The sequence below is a fragment of the Miniopterus natalensis genome, chromosome 5 (genome assembly GCF_054644295.1).
Source record: "Miniopterus natalensis isolate mMinNat1 chromosome 5, mMinNat1.hap1, whole genome shotgun sequence".
NCBI lineage: Eukaryota > Metazoa > Chordata > Mammalia > Chiroptera > Miniopteridae > Miniopterus > Miniopterus natalensis.
In genome coordinates this window covers 38468555-38476118 of record NC_142085.1, presented here as the reverse complement: position 1 = coordinate 38476118, position 7564 = coordinate 38468555, and the positions used below count along the sequence as shown (strand labels likewise).

General features: G+C 44.0%; 1 pseudogene; it reads left to right on the top strand.

Annotated features, from left to right (window-relative positions):
• Positions 1-3534: 3534 nt before the first annotated feature.
• On the top strand, positions 3535-6837 carry LOC107532793 (small ribosomal subunit protein mS39-like; annotated as a pseudogene).
• Positions 6838-7564: the final 727 nt, after the last annotated feature.

Below are 7564 nucleotides of genomic sequence, written 5' to 3'. Positions count from 1 at the left end.
ACATTGTTGGTATCCATGAGTCTCCCTCCCTCCCTCCCTCCCTTCCTCCCCCCCTCCCCCTCCCCCTCCCCCCCTCCCTCCCTCCCTCCCTCCCTCCCTCCCTCCCTCCCTCCCTCCCTCCCTCCCTTCCTTCCTTCCTTCCTTCCTTCCTTCCTTCCTTCCTTCCTTCCTTCCTTCCTTCCTCTTCTTTGCTTAATCCCTTCACTGTTCTCCCCCAACCCCCAAATACCTAGCCTCTGACAGCTATCACACTGTTCTCTGTATCCATGAGTCTGTCTCCACTTCGTTAGCAATTCCACTTCTGGAAATATATCCAAAGAAACCCGAAACAAGAATTCGAAAGAATATATGCACCCCTATGTTCATAGCAGCTTTATTTACAGTAGCCAAGATCTAGAAACAGCCCAAGCGCCCAGGAGTAGATGAGTGGATAAAAAAGCTGTGGGACATTTACCAACAGAATACTACTCACCCGTACAAAAGAAGGAATCTTACCTTTGCAACAGAATGGATGGATGTGGGGAGTATTATTCTAAGTGAAATAAGCCAGCCAGAGAAAGACAAATACCATATCATTTCACTTATATGTAGAATCTAATGAGCAAAATAAACTAGCCAGAATGATTTTAATTTAATACTAATTGATAAAAGTTGGCTAAATCAGGCCTGCTTTGTGATTCCTGGTAATCACCTTCTTTGTTGAGGCAGAAATGGGACCTGTAGGAACCTGCTTCTCATAGTGTGGTCTGTAGACCAATTATCATCAGCATTACCACTAACTTGTTAGACATACAAAATCTTACCCATCGTGCCAGATGGAATTGGAATCTGCAATTTAACAAGCTCCGTAGGACTTTCTGTGCACATTAAAGCGTGGGAAGCTCTGGCCTAGGTTATGTTTGTTGGTTGAAAGGTGTCTTTTTCAGCGGCACCGGGAAGGACATCATCAGTGAGCCCTTGATGGTGGAGCTGAAGGATGAGCACTGGAAGCAGGGCACTGATTCCGGCCTTCATGAGAACAGGGATGTTTGAATTGGCCATAGAGCCCCATGGAAACTTTTACTATGGACCCCAAGCAAATATGTTACGCTACTGCTCCTCAAGCAGCTGAGAACTATTTTCATATAAATGCCATTTTTCTAAGAGGACACAGAATCTCCCAGATATACTTGCGGTCAATACATTTTGCTGAAACTGACTCCCCAAACTTTCACTAGCACTTCAGTTTTTGACTCAGCCGAAGGGTTTCCCTGAAAGCCTTGTGAAGACAAGCTATGTAGTAGCTTTCTGCTCGCCTCACTTCAGGAGGCACATGACATCAGTTTGTCTCGTTACTGGTCGTGTTAACCTGATCATTCTGTTAAGGTAGTACCTGCCAATTTTCCATTGTAAAATTTCCTTTTCCCCTTTGTAATTAATGGGATCTGTGGAGGGACGTTTCAGATTATGTGAATATCCTGTTCCTCAACAATGTCTCAGCCAGTAAGTTTAGTTTTCATCGATAATTCTAGCCAGAATCAATTGCTATAGTGATTGAAAAATCATGGGTTTTTGCCTCTTATCATTCCGTCTACATCTATTGGTGAGCATTTGTGTAAAAAGATACAAAGATGTCACTCATTTACATTATTTTTATGGAAGCTGGGGAAATTTTGTTTTGCTACTTCTGATGTAAGCTACTTCCATTCATATATTCTCATTATATAAGCATTTAAAGTCTGTGGTCTAGGAAACACTAAGTTGGAAATACTAATATACTGGGATGGTGACATAATCTTTTCTTACTGCTCACTTGCAGTTATAGGATACATCCATTTCTGCTGCGTGATATCAAGGAGAACAGTTGCTTTAACATTCATATCAGTCAGGGCATATAAAGAATATTTCCAAATTTATACATTTCAGGCAATCATTGACTGGTTTTGGTTGCTCTGTAGTCACAATGTTTTGTTTTTTGCCTACTTATTCCTTTTGACTTTGTTTTTATCCAGCTTTACTTTTTAACTCCCATTTCCCTACTCAGAGGAAATGTCTGCTCCTTTACATCTGTAATGCTACAAAAATTTAACTAAGGTTCTCATGTTTCAATGATAGTAAATAGAGATTTTTATCAATATTCATCACATTCTATAATCTACTATTTCTTAGCTAGTAAATTAGTAAAGCTCAGTACATTGTAAACAACAACCTTCATGGTGCTTTGGCTTAGTTATTTTTGTCCAGTGATTATCAGGAAAGCGGCTATCAGTAATAGGACAAGAGATAGGATGCCAGACGTGCATGTGTGTAGATAGGTGCCTGGTGGTTACACCCACTCCCACCCTCAGTCCTGCCAAGTTAACAGGCCTGAAAGAGATTTTGACATGCTTTAGGCTATATTTTGTAGATAAACCCATTGTATCTACTTATCCATCCATCCATCCATCCATCCATCCATCCATCCATCCATCCATCCATCCATCCATCCTTCCATCCATTTGCCATCTACATAGAACATCTACTCATTTCCAGGCATTGTTCTTAGTACTGTGGAGATAAAGATGAATACAATACGATCTCTACCCCTAAATAACTCTTACAGTCTAGGAACAAATCCTCCTCTAAGGTCATCTCTCTTTTCTTTCCCTGTTATTTCTTTCAAAATGTGAGTAGCTGCTTGCATTTTTCTCGTCAGTGCCAGCACAGATCAAATCTCCCTTTGAGGACTGTTGTTCACATCTGCTACCTGTGGGAAGCTGACAACTGCTGTGCAACACCTCTTATCATCTCCTTTTAAGCCCACTTGTGAGAGGAACTGTATAGTTCTCTTGCCTGCTATGAAATGACTGAATGGAAAACATGGTACAGGGAGAAGTGTTTGTCATGAGGGGACAGATAAAAATCCTAAAGAAAGTCTAGTGTTAATGTGATATCTAATTGAAGATTAGAGAATATAGCTCATTATTCTTTTCAAGAACAATAAAAACAATTAGAAATTCTAAGTTATCTAAATTATATTTGTGGTGGCTAAATCTGGGGGAGGGTTTTTTTCAACATGGGAATAAACAATAGGCTCCCTAGGGTGCTTTAAATTTTTCCATGGAAAGAAATAGTTAGCAATGGTTATTTCCTTTTTGTACATACAAAGTAAATTTTAGAACATTACACATGGTTACTTAATTGAATTATTAATGATGAGAGATATTTCATAATATCTTTTAAATAAATTTCCAATGAAAAACCTATCCTCTTTGAATAAATGTATTGGTAATGCACAATCTCAGTAGTAAAAACACCATTCTTTACATATGCTTTCATATCTCTCCTCTCATTCGACCCACACAACAATCATATGGAGATATTGAATGCATTATCTTCTTTTATCAGATAAGGAGAGCCATAAAGACACTAATGACTTGCCCATGCCCACACACCTCAGGGCCAGAGATAAAGCGCAGAATGGAGGCCTCCTGAATCCTGGTCCGGAGTGCTTTCCATGATAACATACTGTCTTGCTAGTTGCTCTTAAAATCTATATGACCTGCTGCGGACAAAATGCCAGTGGAAAATCCTGTCAGTGAAATAAGCAACCTGCTCGTTACAGTCTGGTAAAATGTGCTCAAAATATGTTGCTTTCCTTCATAAATAAGTCTTATCCTTATTTATCCTACATCACTCATTATACATACATTCGTACATACATTTAGGGTCTTTCTACAGCTTTTTAAAAATTTCATCTTATTATTTACTTTTATCAACTACTTCTTTTCACTCCTAATCCAACAGATCCCTAGGTTCATTCTTCTTTGAAGGCACAGGTTGCTGACAAGATTGACAAGGAAAGATGGAAACACTGGGAAAACATTCATAGTTTGATTTATGCTGTTAACTCAATGGGGCTATAAGGCATTTGCATTTTTAATTTTTTTTTTGCTATTTTATATAAAATTATTTTCTATTTTAATCATATCCTCTCCCTTGGTTTTTGTAGGTAACTGTCTCTTACTTACAGTCAATCCACAATAAAGAACTCTGTCCTCAAAAGGAAGACGCCAAAGGGTGGCTGTGGGCTGCGGGTGGCTGCGGGCTGAGGGTGGCTGCAGGCTGAGGGGGGCTGCAGGCTGAGGGGGGCTGAGGACTGAGGGTGCACTGGGGGCTGAGGGGGGCTGAGGGGGGCTGCGGGCTGAGGGGGGCTGAGGGGGGCTGCGGGCTGAGGGGGCCTGAGGGTGGCTGCGGGCTGAGGGGGCCTGAGGGTGGCTGCGGGCTGAGGGTGGCTGGAGGCTGAGGGGGGCTGAGGGCTGAGGGTGCACTGGGGGCTGAGGGGGGCTGAGGGGGGCTGAGGGGGGCTGCGGGCTGAGGGGGGCTGAGGGTGGCTGCGGGCTGAGAGGGGCTGAGGGTGGCTGCTGGCTGAGGGTGCGCTGTGGGCTGAGGGTGGCTGCGGGCTGAGGGTGCACTGGGGGCTGAGGGGGGCTGAGGGGGGCTGCAGGCTGAGGGGGGCTGAGGGTGGCTGCGGGCTGAGGGTGGCTGCGGGCTGAGGGGGGCTGCGGGCTGAGGGGGGCTGCGGGCTGAGGGGGGCTGCGGGCTGAGGGTGGCTGCGGGCTGAGGGGGGCTGCGGGCTGAGGGTGGCTGCGGGCTTGGTCTGCGGCCCAGGGGTGGCCGGGCAAGTCCGCGTGGACCGGCCCTCGGTTGCAGGCTTTACTCTGGAGGAGCAGTCCCCCTGAAGGCTGAAGGGGCTGATGCAACAGGGATTGAGGCAGTGGTCACTCCAAAACGAAAAACCTGTTCTCATGTAGTTCGGAGACCAGACCAAAAATATCACCTTTGTGGTCTTTAAGGGGGGATAAGTGGCGGTTCTTCAGGCTCCGGCGCCCGCGGTTAACGCGGATTCCACAGCTGCCTCCTACGCATTTCAAGGTGATCCTTGTCTCAGGCCGACATCCTCCTGCGGGATGAAAAACAGAATGGAGGCCTCCTGATTCCTGGTCTGGAGTGCTTTCCGTTATAACATACTGTCTTCCTAGTTGCTCTTAAAATCTATATGACCTACTGCGGACAAAATGCCATTTTTATTGGCAATAACGTCCGGAGAGAATGCAGCAGTTTGTTATTAGTTTACAACCCAAGTATTTTCAGAGGGACGTAGCTGAACCCCAGGGGCCTATACCGTGTTGATGCCTGAGTGGCGATGGAAGCGAAGCCTCTCTGAAGGACTGACTCAAGCCTAAAAAAAGCCCAAACTTCGGTGGACAGGTTTATCAGCTCCTGCAAGCAGGAGCCACTGCATCTCTGGAAACATCTGATAATCTTTTGGATTTATTGTGTTACTGCGGTGACCGGGAGCCCTCAGCCGATTATCCCTTTCAACAAAGTGAAAAATCAGAAGAGCTGGAAAAGGCCACAGAGGAAAATACCAAGAAATCTAAGGAGAATGCTGGTCATCAGTTTGGAGTTACTTGGAGAGCACAAAGAACGCTCTCCCAGCAACTCCACGGGTTCTCCACCGAGAGAACATTTGCTTTAATGCCAAAGAAAGACCACCTTCCTGGTGCACTGGGATCCCAGGGCTGAAGCACCGAGCTCCTGGGCAAGCCTTAAGCTTGCATGCCTAATTATTGCACGAAGGCTCCATGTCGATGTGTACACCTCCAGTTCACTGCTGGAAGTGACAGCCACGATGAAGGAGAAATTTGACAAAAAGTAGAATGCTGCATTGGAGCTCCTGAAACCAGTGGTCATGCAGAAGGTAAAACCAAATCTACAGACTTTTAACACCATTCTGAAGTACCTTAGAAGATTTTATGCACTTGGGAAACTGCAGCTTTTGCAGACCTTATGTGAAACGAAAGCCATTGAAATAGAGCCCTCACTTACAACAACACACCACTACATTATTCAGCTGTTTTATTGACATGAAAGCCCTGCAAAGGGATCATCCCTCGTGATCTATGATATCATGAATGAATTAATGGGAGATAAATTTTCCCCGCAGGACCCAGATGATGATAAGTTTTTTCAATCAGTCGTGAGAGTTTGCTCTTCTCTCAAAGATCTAGAACTTGCTTACCAAGTACATGGCTTTTTAAACACTGGAGACAACTGGAAATTCGTTGGACCCACCCATTGGCATAATTTCTATTATTACGAATTCTTCAATTTGCTTTGTCTAATGGGACAAATTGATGTCCCCTTGAAATGGCATAAGGACCTGATACCTTCAAGTTTTCCTTCCCCATTCCCAAAGAGTATAGATCTTCTCCAAGCATTGGATGTGACCAACAGGCTAGAATTGACTCCTTAAATCTGGAAAGATAGTAAAGAATATGGTCACGTTTTTTGCAGTGACCTGATAGAAGAGATTCTGATGCTCATGGCAAGGAATCAGCATCCACCAGAGCTTCAGGTGGCATTTGCTGACTGTGCTGAAGATACCAAGTTTATTTATGAAAGTCAGGATGCCAGACAGACTGCTTGCTCCTGGTTGGCCAACACCCTGAACTGTATAGTTCCCCTCTTCTTAAGAAATGGGAGAATCCAGGAAGCCTGGGAAATGGTGCTTTTCAGGAAGCATAAGAAGAAATGAGGTGCTGAATGACTTTATGAACAGAGCAAAAGGATCCAACAGCCCTGCCCAGGCCATTGAGATAGTTAGTGAAGCTGGTGAGTGCCTTTGGCTTACCTACTTGTGAGGGCCTCACCCAGAGAGTAACGGTTGACTTTACAATCAGCCAGGAACAAAAGGAAGCCCTGGGACACCTAACTGCATTGGCCTGTGACAGTGTTGGTGACAGCAACAGTGACAGTGAAGGCAAACAAAAGTGGGCCAATGAAGAGCAGCTATGGCCCAGCACGAGTTGTTAATATTTAACCATGATATGGATAAAATGAGAATATATAGATTTGGTGAACTTTGAAATACAATTGATACAACACTGACTTATTTAAAGGTTAAATTCCTTATTTGATACTGACTAAACCACCAATTCAAGGTTTATTGCTTAAATAGAAGCAGCACTACCATTTTCAGTTCCTTGGATACACGTCGTGAGGTGTAAAGCTCCTGATTTTAGCATAAGCTCTGCACACCTGCAGTGTTTGCCTGACAACTTCACACTGCTGTCGTCAGTGTGGTTTGCTCTCCCTTGTTCAGAACTTCAGCTTTTGTTGGCTGATGCTACAACGCTGGTACTTGCTTATCTTAGAGAAAGTGTCTAAAGGAGATTTTCATACATTTACATCACAGTTGATGTTGATTGGGTCAATAGTATTTCAATTTCAGGGATATTTATATGTGGAAAAAATTGTGCATCTTAGAATCGATTAAATGACAATGGCAGTTTAAGCTGCACAACTGGGGAAATGAAGACTGTAAATAAATACCAAATGAATGCAAAAAAATAGTTTCGTAGATACTATGGATGCTTGTATTTGATTTTGTTTTGTCACAGTGTCTTGGTTAGATGGCTGTCACTCCAGGTGAGTGGACACGTAGGTGTCCTTCCTTTCGCACAAACAGACTAGGTAGGCTTTGGTATTTGTAAATCACTTGCGAATTGAGTACTAGACTATTAGTCTCCGGGCTAGGTAA